An 11,475-nucleotide genomic window follows, 5' to 3' on the forward strand; every position below is an offset into this window, starting at 1 on the left:
TGGGTGGTTATGAGAATGTGTTAGTCATGACTGACATGTTCACACGGTTTACGATGGCTGTACCCACGAAAGACCAGTCTGCTAAAACCACAGCCAAGGCCATCGTCAAGCACTGGTTTGTGTATTATGGCTGCCCCTCTAGGCTTCACTCAGACCAGGGGCGTAGCTTTGAAGCCAGTGTCATCAAAGAACTCTGTCGTATCTATGGCATCTCCAAGAGTCGTACAAGCCCATATCACCCCCAGGGCAACGCTCAATGCGAGCGATTCAATAGAACGATGCATGATATGCTCCGAACTTTGACGCCAGAGAGGAAACGCAATTGGAAGGAGTATCTTCCTGAGCTTGTGATGGCTTATAACAGTCATGTTCACTCCTCGACGGGATACTCCCCGTTTTATCTCCTCTTCGGGCGAGATGCACGACTGCCTCAGGACATTCTGGGGGGAAGAGACTTGGAGCCCAGTGACATTGACAACCTCGATGATTGGGTCCTCGACCACCACGAGAGGCTGAAAGTGGCAGCAGAGGCGGCTGGGGACGCCGCTCAGGATGCGTCCCGGCGACGCAAACGGCTCTACGATCGGAAGTCACGCGCTGCACTTGTCAGATCGGGGGATCGAGTACTGCTAAGGAATCATCGACCAAGGGGAAGGAACAAGATCCAAGACAAGTGGGAGCCAGAGCCATATTTAGTTGTCAAGCAGAATCACCCCGACTTACCTGTCTTCACAGTCAGGCCCGAAACTGGGGGGCCGTCAAAAGTAGTGCACCGAAATCAGATGAAGCATTGTACCTTTCAGACACCTGTTAGAGAAGCACTTGCTCCCAGGCTTAAGAGAGCTGCATCTGGTTCAGACACTGACTCTGTAGGGTTAGTTTGCATTCCTCATACCCTTCACAATGCACCAACACCAGGCGAGAGTATGGGGGCTAGTCAAGGGGAGCTGCGGGATGTTGAGCCAGAGGCAGTCTTGGGTGGTAGCCTGGGGGAGGTATCTGATCATGAAAGTGGGGGAGCCTCTAATGCTACCTCTGGGGAGGGGTCTGTTATGGGGGGTTTAGTTGAGGATGCAGATAACTCGGAGTCAGATAGTGAGTCTGTAATAGTGAGACGCCCACAGAGGAACACTAGGGGTCAGTTACCTGTTAGATATCGGGAGGGGTATGTTCTGAAGTGAGCTCCTTTTCCTTTATGTTTGGTTTTGTTATGTGATTTTGTTTTACACTAACGAAAGTCTAAAAGAAGTGAATGCATGTGTACTTCTGTTCTGGATGTATTGATGTTACATTGTATAAAAAAGAAAAGAAAAAAAGAACATGCACTGTGGTCTAGCAAGGGACTCAAATAGTGAAGTCTATGATGTGGCAGGGTTTGGAAGGGGGGAATGTAGGTGTACACCCAGAGTGTGCACATATTTCTTGATATGTAGCTCCTACGATAACATGAAGAAATCCCCCAGAATATTTTCAACCAGTCGCACACAGGAACTTGGACATAGACTCGGCCAATCAATGACTTGCATGCTGGTACACTGGTGAATGAGAGGAGAGGAGGGGGCGGGACTAAAAAAGAGTTTTGTAAAGAACAACAGAGAGGACGGCGGCAGAGTAGACACGAGATTAATAGGCCTGGGGGTTAGGGACTTAGATCCTCTGATTTCCAGCCATTCAGGGAAGAGTGATTTACCCCTACTAAGCGGACGTAGGTCCCGTCTGCTACATACAGTAGTAACAGAAGATGAGGGGCAATGTAAAGGGAACTTAGTTTTCGTAGAATATGCAGGCGCTGTTGGGAGCATTTATGGATGTCCTTTATGTGATAGTCAAAAGTGAGCTTGTTATCCAGGGTGAGTCCAAGATATTTGAATTTCTCAACCTGTTCTATTATGTTGCCATGAATGGAGATCTGACTGAGACTGGGTGCATTAAAGACCAGTTCTTTTGTTTTCTCAACATTGAGATGGAGAAAATTGTCTGTGCACCAGTGTGTAAAGTGTGATATGGTGTCATGGTAAGCAGCAATGCTAGTGTGATCGTTGAGGAGAGCCAGGATTGCAGTATCGTCTGAGTATTTGTAGTATGTTGTGATGGATGAAGGACTAATACAGTCATTAGTGTAGAGTGTGTAAAGAAAGGGAGAGAGGACACAGCCTTGAGGAGCTCCAGTGTTGGTTATGGTGGTGCCCGATGTGACAGAACCTATCCTCACAGCCTGTGGCCTGTTGCTCAAGAAACTGTGAATCAGATGGATGTAATGAGGTGCAACGCTGAGTTTACGTAGTTTTTTAATCATCTGATGACGTTGAATTGTATTAAAAGCTGAGCTTAAGTCCACAAAAAGAACTGCAGCAGAGTTACCAGATACTTCCAGGTGTTGAAGGAGGGAATGAAGGAGACATACAACAGCATCCTCCGTCCCTCGCCTGGCTTTATAGGCAAACTGATGTTTGTCCAGCTGTGGATTGACAGTTGACAAGATGGTGCGCAGAATCAGTTTTTCATAACATTTGCTTGCTATGGGTGTGAGAGCAACAGGTCTGTAATGGTTGAGCTCTGATGGACGGGGTTTCTTTGGTAGAGGAATGATGGTGGACTTTTTCCATAGGGTGGGCCACCGTGCTGTACTGTATGACTCATGCATTATGGAATACAGAACCGGGGAGAGTTCCATTGCACAAAGCTTGAGCACCCTAGCAGGGATGCCGTCCGGCCCCATGGCCTTGCCGATTTTACACCTACTCAGCTCCTGTCGAACATCCACCTCTGTAAACGGAGGAGTTGTCGGTAGATCTGAAGGGAGAGCGTTAAGTAGCTCATTGCAGACAGCTGAATAATCAGTGATGTCGAATCTGGAGTAGAAGGTATTAAGGCTATTTGCAAATGTTGTGGGGTTAGAAATAGTGCTATGATCTTGTTTCACATTCTGTCCCGTCAATATTTTTATTTTCTTGAAGGCTTGTTTTGTGTTCATCGTAGAAAACTCATGTTCTATTTTCTCTTTGTATTTAAGTTTTTCTTTAATAATGTCATTTTTTATCTGTTTGTCCAGTATTTTGAGTGAAAGCCAATCCTTGCATTGAAATATTTTGTGTTTCTCAGCCAGTTTTTGTTTAATCTGTGGAGTAATCCAAGGCCTGGAGTTAGGGAAAGTTTTGTATGTTTTTGTTGATATACAGTTACTTATGCAAAACTTTATGTAGTCTGTTATAACGGACAGTCTCTCATCCAAAGTACCGTTAAAAACGGTCCAGTCAGTGCATGCAAGGGAACCTTGCAGACATGCAGTTGCATCCGCCGACCACTGTGGAGCGCTGTGGACTTGTGGTTTGATGCGCTTCAGTTCCTGTCTGTAACCAGGAAGAAAGACCAAAACATTATGGTCCGAGGAGCCCAGAGGAGGATGAGCCCGAACAGTAAATGCATCCAAAACATTCCCGTAACACAGATCCAAGACATTTCCCTTCCTTGTGGGACAATGCACATACTGATGGAAGGAAGGCAGTACGCTGTCAAGACTGCAGTTATTGTAATCGCCCATATAAAACACCGGGGCTCGGGGGTATTTACTTAACATTGAGTTAGCATTCTCCGCTATTAGCTCTGCTGCTGCTTGTATGTTCGCATTAGGTGGACAATAAACACACCCAAAAACCACCGTGGGGAATTCTCTTGGAAGATAGAAGGGGCGTAGCGATAGTGTTAATATCTCTACGTCCGGTGTGCATATGATGCTGTGTATTTTTATGTTGGTGCACCAGCGCTTGTTTATAAAGACACATAGTCCTCCACCCCTCTCCTTACCTGACTGACGGGTCCTGTCAGCCCGGACGGTCAAGAAGTTGTCCAAGTTGATCTCAGAATCCGAGATGGATTCATCGAGCCAGGATTCAGTTAATGCGATAATACACGCGTCCCTGAAAAGTCTCTCCCCCTGACACTTGGCATGAAGTTGATCCATCTTTTTCCGGAGGGAACGTACATTGGCCAATATAATAGAAGGTAATGGAGGTCTAAAAGGACGCCTTCTTAACCGGGCACGAACATCGCCACGGCTGCCCCTTTTCCTCGGTCGGATCTCTGGAGGAATGTCAGCCGGTTTTTCGTTGCATAGAATAGATGAGCGGAGTCGCAGAAGCTCATCCCGGCTGTAGGTGAGTAGTGCGCCTTTGGTAACATCTGGCTGTAGTGGCGTGAGCGCGGTGCCATTCTTGATAATCCACAAAATCGCAAGGGTAATCCACAGCACTTTCAGCATTATGTCGTTGCTTGACTTAACCATACACACTTGACAAAGACTTAATAACAAATAACTCAAATAAATGACGAAAAACTAGACAAAGCCAGAGAAGTAACGTGAGCTGACATGACAGACGTGTTGTCGCAGCAGAGCATGCGCCATTCTCAAATGAATACTGTTTCCGGGTCGAAGCCTCTATACTTCTACTTCCTCTATCTTGTTTCTAGTGAGAATTCTCAACCATTTATGACCACTGTTGATTCCAAGTCACACATTTAAGCTTTTCAAAAGCCATAGTATACATTACAGTCTCCAGTCTCACGGCATCCCAGACTTTAATATTTTACGATTCAAAATAGCTGAATAACTAACCATCTGAGATTTCGGTATAGAGATAAAAGTTAGGATCATAATTTTCAGGAATATTACAGCACAATGAGTGTATATTAGCACCGTTTGTTGTTTGTTTTTGGCATCTGATAGAGCTTTTGGATTTGGAAACAGTGACGTCAGACTTAAGAAGCTTAACAAAACTTAAGTTAAGTGAAGATGCACATTTTTAATTAGGGTAGTCAAAATGTTAATGTCATTTTCTTTTTTACATTGATTTATTACATGGAACATATGTGTGTCATGATGAGAGTTGGAGAGAGAGAACCCAAACGCAAAGGCAGATTAAATGTCTCTTTAATAAACTCAGAAGCGCTGATAGGCAAAATCAGAACACAGGTGCCGACAGGCAAAAACAGTTCAAACAGAGAGTCTCTTTAAGGGAAAAAGGCAACTGAAGAGAGTCCGCAGGCTAAGTACTGGAAATTCCCACAAGATGCGGAGAAGGGTCCGGGTAGCGGATGAGTAGCTTCAAACAATAGTAGGAACCGACAGCCAGAGGCAGGCAAGCAGAAGATGATCAGCAGTAATAATCAGGAGACAGCATATACCACACTGGACACGACAAGACTGGTAACGATAGAGAAACATCAGGTACGTAACACATTTCAGGTAATACTCTGGCAGGGAACAAAGGAAAAGAGGGAGAAGAAATAGGGAAAGAAATCAGTAGGAAGAGAGAACAGGTGTGAGCGTTAACGAGATGATGAGATAGAGAACAGCTGAGCGAGAGAAAAGAAACGGGGAAGTGGTGTAAGGAGGAAAAAGACCAGGAGAGGGAGCAAGAGAGAGAGGAAAGAGCCCGATTCATGACAGTACCCCCCCCCTCAAGGAGCGCCCCCTGGCGCTCCCGAGGAGGAGGACTTCTCTCCTCAGGACCGAATCCCTCCCAATCGACCAGGAACTGGTGGCCCCGGCCGCGGGGTCGCACATCCAGTAATTTACGGACTCTATATGTGGGGGAGTCCAAGACGCGGACAGGAACGGTGACAGGACAGGACTGAGAACGAACAACAGGTTTAATACATGAAACATGAAAAACAGGATGAATACGACGGAGATCGGAGGACAACTTCAATTTGACAGCGACAGGACTGAGCACCTTAAGGATGCGAAATGGCCCAACGAATTTAGGAGCCAACTTACGCGATGAAAACTGGAGCGGGAGATCGCGAGTGGACAACCAAACTCTCTGGCCGGCAACATACCGGGGGCTCTTGACACGCAAACGATTGGCAGCCCTGCGAGTGCGAACACGAGTCTTACACAGGGCGGACCTAACCCTTCTCCAGGTACGCTTAGCACGTTGAATGAAAACCTTAACAGAGGGAACGTTGGTATCAGTCTCCTGCGAGGCGAAGAGCCGGGGCTGGTAACCAAGGCAACATTGGAACGGGGATAAACCGGTCGCGGAGGAGGGAGCGGAGTTATGGGCATACTCAGCCCAGGAAAGCTGCTCAGACCAAGAAGCAGGATTACGAAATGCGAGACTGCGAAGGATGCGACCCACGATCTGATTGGTACGCTCGGCTTGGCCGTTGGTCTGTGGATGAAAACCGGACGACAGACTGGCAGAAGCCCCGATCAGTCGGCAAAACTCCTTCCAGAAAAGGGAGGAGAATTGAGGACCCCTATCGGAGACAATGTCAGACGGAAGACCGTGAATCTTGAATACTCTGTCAACGACAATTTGGGCTGTCTCCTTGGAGGAGGGCAGCTTAGGAAGAGGAATGAAATGAGCGGATTTGGAAAAACGGTCAACTACGGTGAGAATTACAGTGTTCCCCTCGGACGGGGGAAGACCTGTGATGAAATCTAGAGCGAGATGAGACCACGGTCTAGACGGAAGTGGGAGGGGTTGAAGTAAACCAGCGGGAGGCGTGTTGCTGGACTTGGTCTGCGCGCAGACAGAACAAGAAGCAACAAAACGGCGAATGTCGCGCTCACGAGTGGGCCACCAGAACCTTTGACGAATGGAAGCGACTGTACCCCTAACGCCAGGATGGGCGAATAATTTAGATGAATGCCCCCATTGAAGGACAGCAAGACGCGCGACCGGAGGGACATATAAAAGATCCCTAGGACAAAGACGAGGAGTGACAGCGTGGGAAAGTGCACGTCTGACGACTCGTTCAATTCCCCAGACAGCCGAACCAACAACCATGGTCGGAGGAAGGATAACCTCCTGTGTAGGAGCCGCTTCTGGAGAAGTGAATTGTCGCGAAAGAGCATCCGGTTTGAGGTTCTTGGAACCGGGACAATAGGAAATCGTAAAATCGAATCGGGCAAAGAAGAGCGCCCAGCGCGCTTGACGCGCATTGAGCCTCTTGGCCGAGCGAATGTATTCCAAATTACGATGATCTGTCCATACAATAAACGGGACAGAAGAACCCTCCAACCAATGACGCCATTCGCCGAGAGCCAAACGGATGGCTAGAAGTTCGCGATTACCGACATCATAGTTGCGCTCGGCGGGAGACAAGCGATGAGAAAAAAAAGCGCATGGATGGACCTTCTCATCGGACGCGGAACGTTGGGAGAGAATGGCTCCCACGCCCACCTCGGAAGCGTCGACCTCGACGATAAACTGTCTGGTGATGTCAGGAGTAATGAGAATTGGGGCGGTAGTAAACAGGGATTTGAGCCGATCAAAGGCAATCTGAGCAGAACGCGACCAAGAGAAATGCGTCCTGGCAGACGTGAGAGCAGAGAGCGGGGCGGCGACCTGGCTAAAATTCCGAATAAAACGACGATAAAAATTAGCGAACCCCAGGAACCGCTGGAGCGCAACACGGGAATCCGGAACAGGCCATTCCGTGACGGCGCGAACCTTGGTGGGGTCCATAACAATCCCCTCGGAGGAGATGACCGAACCAAGGAACGTGACGGACGTAGCGTGAAACGTGCATTTCTCAGCCTTGACAAACAAGCGATTTTCAAGAAGGCGCTGGAGAACCTGACGAACGTGCTGAGTATGTATCTGGAGAGAGGGAGAAAAAATTAAAATGTCGTCGAGGTAAACGAAAACAAAAATGTTTAACATGTCTCTAAGGACATCGTTGACAAGAGCCTGAAACACGGCAGGGGCGTTGACCAACCCGAACGGAAGAACGCGATATTCAAAGTGCCCTAAGGGCGTATTGAAAGCTGTCTTCCATTCATCCCCCTCCTTTATGCGGACGAGATGATAGGCATTACGTAGATCTAGCGTTGTGAAGATCTTAGCCCCCTGCAGGATCTCGAAGGCGGATGACATCAGAGGCAAGGGATAACGATTCTTGACTGTGATGTCATTCAACCCACGATAATCGATGCAGGGTCGTAACGTACCATCTCTCTTCTTAACGAAGAAGAAACCGGCCCCCGCAGGAGAGGATGAAGGAACTATGGTACCAGCTTCGAGCGAATCAGATAAATACTTCTCGAGGGCTTCACGTTCGGGCGCCGACAAGGAATATAATCTTCCCCGGGGAGGGGCGGTCCCCGGCAGAAGATTGATGCTGCAATCATACGGACGATGGGGAGGGAGAGAAGTGGCCCGGGAACGACTGAAAACCGCCCGCAGATCATGGTACTCCTCCGGGACTCCGGACAAATCACCGGGCTCCTCCTGAAACACAGAAACAGAAGACACAGGAGGAGAGGCAGACACTAAACAATTTACATGACAAGATAAATTCCAAGAAAGAACGGACCCTCTGGCCCAATTAATCTGTGGATTATGCTTGACTAGCCAGGGGTGTCCCAAAACAACGGGGGTATAAGGGGAGTGAAAAACTAAAAAGGAAAGGCTCTCACGATGATTACCCGAAACAGTGAGACTCACCGGGACCGTGGAACGGCGTACCCTGACGAGGATACTGCCATCGAGAGCGTGAACAGGAGTGGAATCCTCTAAATCAATAAGGGGAATCCCCTGAGTGCAAGCCCACGTCTCGTCGACAAAACTTCCCTCGGACCCCGAGTCAATGAGCGCAGAGCAGGTGACGTACGAGCCCGGCCAGCGGAGATGTACCTGGAAAGTAGTGCGACTGCATGGCGGAGGGACTAAAGTCGAAGCGCTCACCAGTAGCCCTCTTCTCACTGGTGAGCTCTGGCTTTTACTGGACACGAGGACTGAAAGTGAGAAGCAGACCCACAGTACATACAGAGGCGTTCGGTTATTCGGCGTTGGCGTTCAGCCGCGGAAATCCGTAATCCTCCCAACTGCATGGGCTCCGCATCAGTGTGGGCAGAAGGAGAAGAAGAGACAGGTGCAGGAAGGAGTGATCTCTCCAAGCCGCGAGCCCGGCGGCGTAATTCGAAGCGTTTCTCTGTGCGGATGGCAAGATCAATAAGGGGATCAAGGCGCGAGGGAGAATCACGGGCGAGGATCTCGTCTTTTAAATCGGCATTCAATCCCTCTAGTAAACGGGCCACTAAAGCAGGTTCATTCCACTCACAGGAAGTCGACAATGTACGAAATTCAATAGAAAAATCGGCTACAGACCTCTTGCCTTGACGAAGTGAGGAGAGGAGTCGAGAGGCTTCAGCACCATGGACAGAGCAGTCGAAGACGCGTAACATCTCCTCCTTGAAATAGTCATAACTGTTGAGACATTCAGACCCAGCGCTCCAGACGGCGGTCCCCCATTCCCGTGCTCGCCCCGAGAGAAGGGAGATGACAAAGGCGATTCGGGAGCGATCCCTGGCATAAGTGGTTGACTGCAAGGAAAAGACAACCTCACACTGTGTCAGGAATGAACGGCACTAGGCCGGCTCACCAGCATAACTGGGCGGATTGTTGACCCTGGGCTCCGGTGGTGCGTGGGAGCTGGAAACGGGCGTCTCAACACGAAGATGCAAAATCTGTTGGGTTAGGTCGTTCACCTGGGCGACAAGAGACTCCACAGCATGACGAGAGGCAGCGAGTTCATCCTCGTGACGGCCCAGCATGGTTCCCTGAAGCTCAAGGGCGGACTGGAAATGACTCTCCTTTGCTGGGTCCATGAACTGGCCAGAGTATTCTGTCATGATGAGAGTTTAAATGTCTCTTTAATAAACTCAGAAGCGCTGAAAGGCAAAATCAGAACACAGGTGCCGACAGGCAAAAACAGTTCAAACAGAGAGTCTCTTTAAGGGAAAAAGGCAACTGAAGAGAGTCCGCAGGCTAAGTACTGGAAATTCCCACAAGATGCGGAGAAGGGTCCGGGTAGCGGATGAGTAGCTTCAAACAATAGTAGGAACCGACAGCCAGAGGCAGGCAAGCAGAAGATGATCAGCAGTAATAATCAGGAGACAGCATATACCACACTGGACACGACAAGACTGGTAACGATAGCGAAACATCAGGTACGTAACACATTTCAGGTAATACTCTGGCAGGGAACAAAGGAAAAGAGGGAGAAGAAATAGGGAAAGAAATCAGTAGGAAGAGAGAACAGGTGTGAGCGTTAACGAGATGATGAGATAGAGAACAGCTGAGCGAGAGAAAAGAAACGGGGAAGTGGTGTAAGGAGGAAAAAGACCAGGAGAGGGAGCAAGAGAGAGAGGAAAGAGCCCGATTCATGACAATGTGTTTCCATGCATTTTGTTGAGATGTCTTTTCTTATATAGCCTATTGTATATACATGGTTGATTATTCATGTTACTTATGTATTATACTATTTTTTTGTGTATTCTATTCATTGATATTAATCTGTTACTAGCTTTTTTTTTTCAAGTGCATGGAAGGGTATGTATTAAAATGGATCTGAAATATGTAATAAACACTTCTTATTTTGTATTTGGTTCAGTTTGTTTATTATAATAGAAGTTAATGGTAACCGAAACAACATGAAATTAATACAAATTCATCTTAAAAATATATATAAATTACGTCATATGCTGTCAATGAAAAATGCAGAACACATAGTCCATGCGTTCATGACATCAAGGCTAGATTATTGTAATGCTATTATGGGTGGTTGCCCTGCACGCTTAATAAACAAACTACAGCTGGTCCAAAATGCAGCAGCTCGAGTTCTTACCAGAACTAGGAAGTATGACCATATTAGCCCTGTTCTGTCAACACTGCATTGGCTCCCTATTAAACATCATATACATTTAAAAATATTGATGATCACTTACAAAGCACTAAATGGTTTAGCTCTGCAGTACTTGAGCGAGCTCTTAACTCATTATAGTTCTTCACATCTATTGCGATCTCAAAATTCTGGCCAGCTGATAATACCTAGAATATCAAAATCGACTGCTGGTGGTAAATCCTTTTCCTATTTAGCACCAAAACTTTGGAACAATCTTCCTAACATTGTCCGGGAAGCAGTTTTTTTCTACATTCTGTCACTGATGGAGTTTTGGTTCCTTGCCACTGTTGCCTTGACTTTTGGCTTGCTTAGTTGGGGACATTTAATATTCAACAATATTATTGATCTGCCTTACTTAAGGTGGACGAAGACGCAATTTTCTTATATAAACAAACTTTGTTGTATTATTTTCATGTTATCACTGTGAAGCTGCTTTGATACAATCTGTATTCTAAAAAGCACTATATAAATAAAGGTGACTTGACTTGACCATCTAGACCCAAAGACAATGCTGCATACTGAGAAGCAGCACGGACTACACTGGAGAAACGGTGACCTGGTCAAACAAAAGAACAATATGAGAGGTCACCAAAAAGCTGGTCCAGGTCCAAACTGCCTGTAAATGCTGCCATTATATTGTTGATATAATTTATATATAATTTGTTTATTTTTTCTATAATCACGTTCATAATTTAGAATTTAAGTCGTTTGTTATTTATACATTTAAACATAATTGATTTATTATAAGTTGCAGTACCTTTATTTTGAAGGATTGCTTCA

Source organism: Leuciscus leuciscus (assembly GCF_965113295.1).
Source record: "Leuciscus leuciscus genome assembly, chromosome: 1".
NCBI lineage: Eukaryota > Metazoa > Chordata > Actinopteri > Cypriniformes > Leuciscidae > Leuciscus > Leuciscus leuciscus.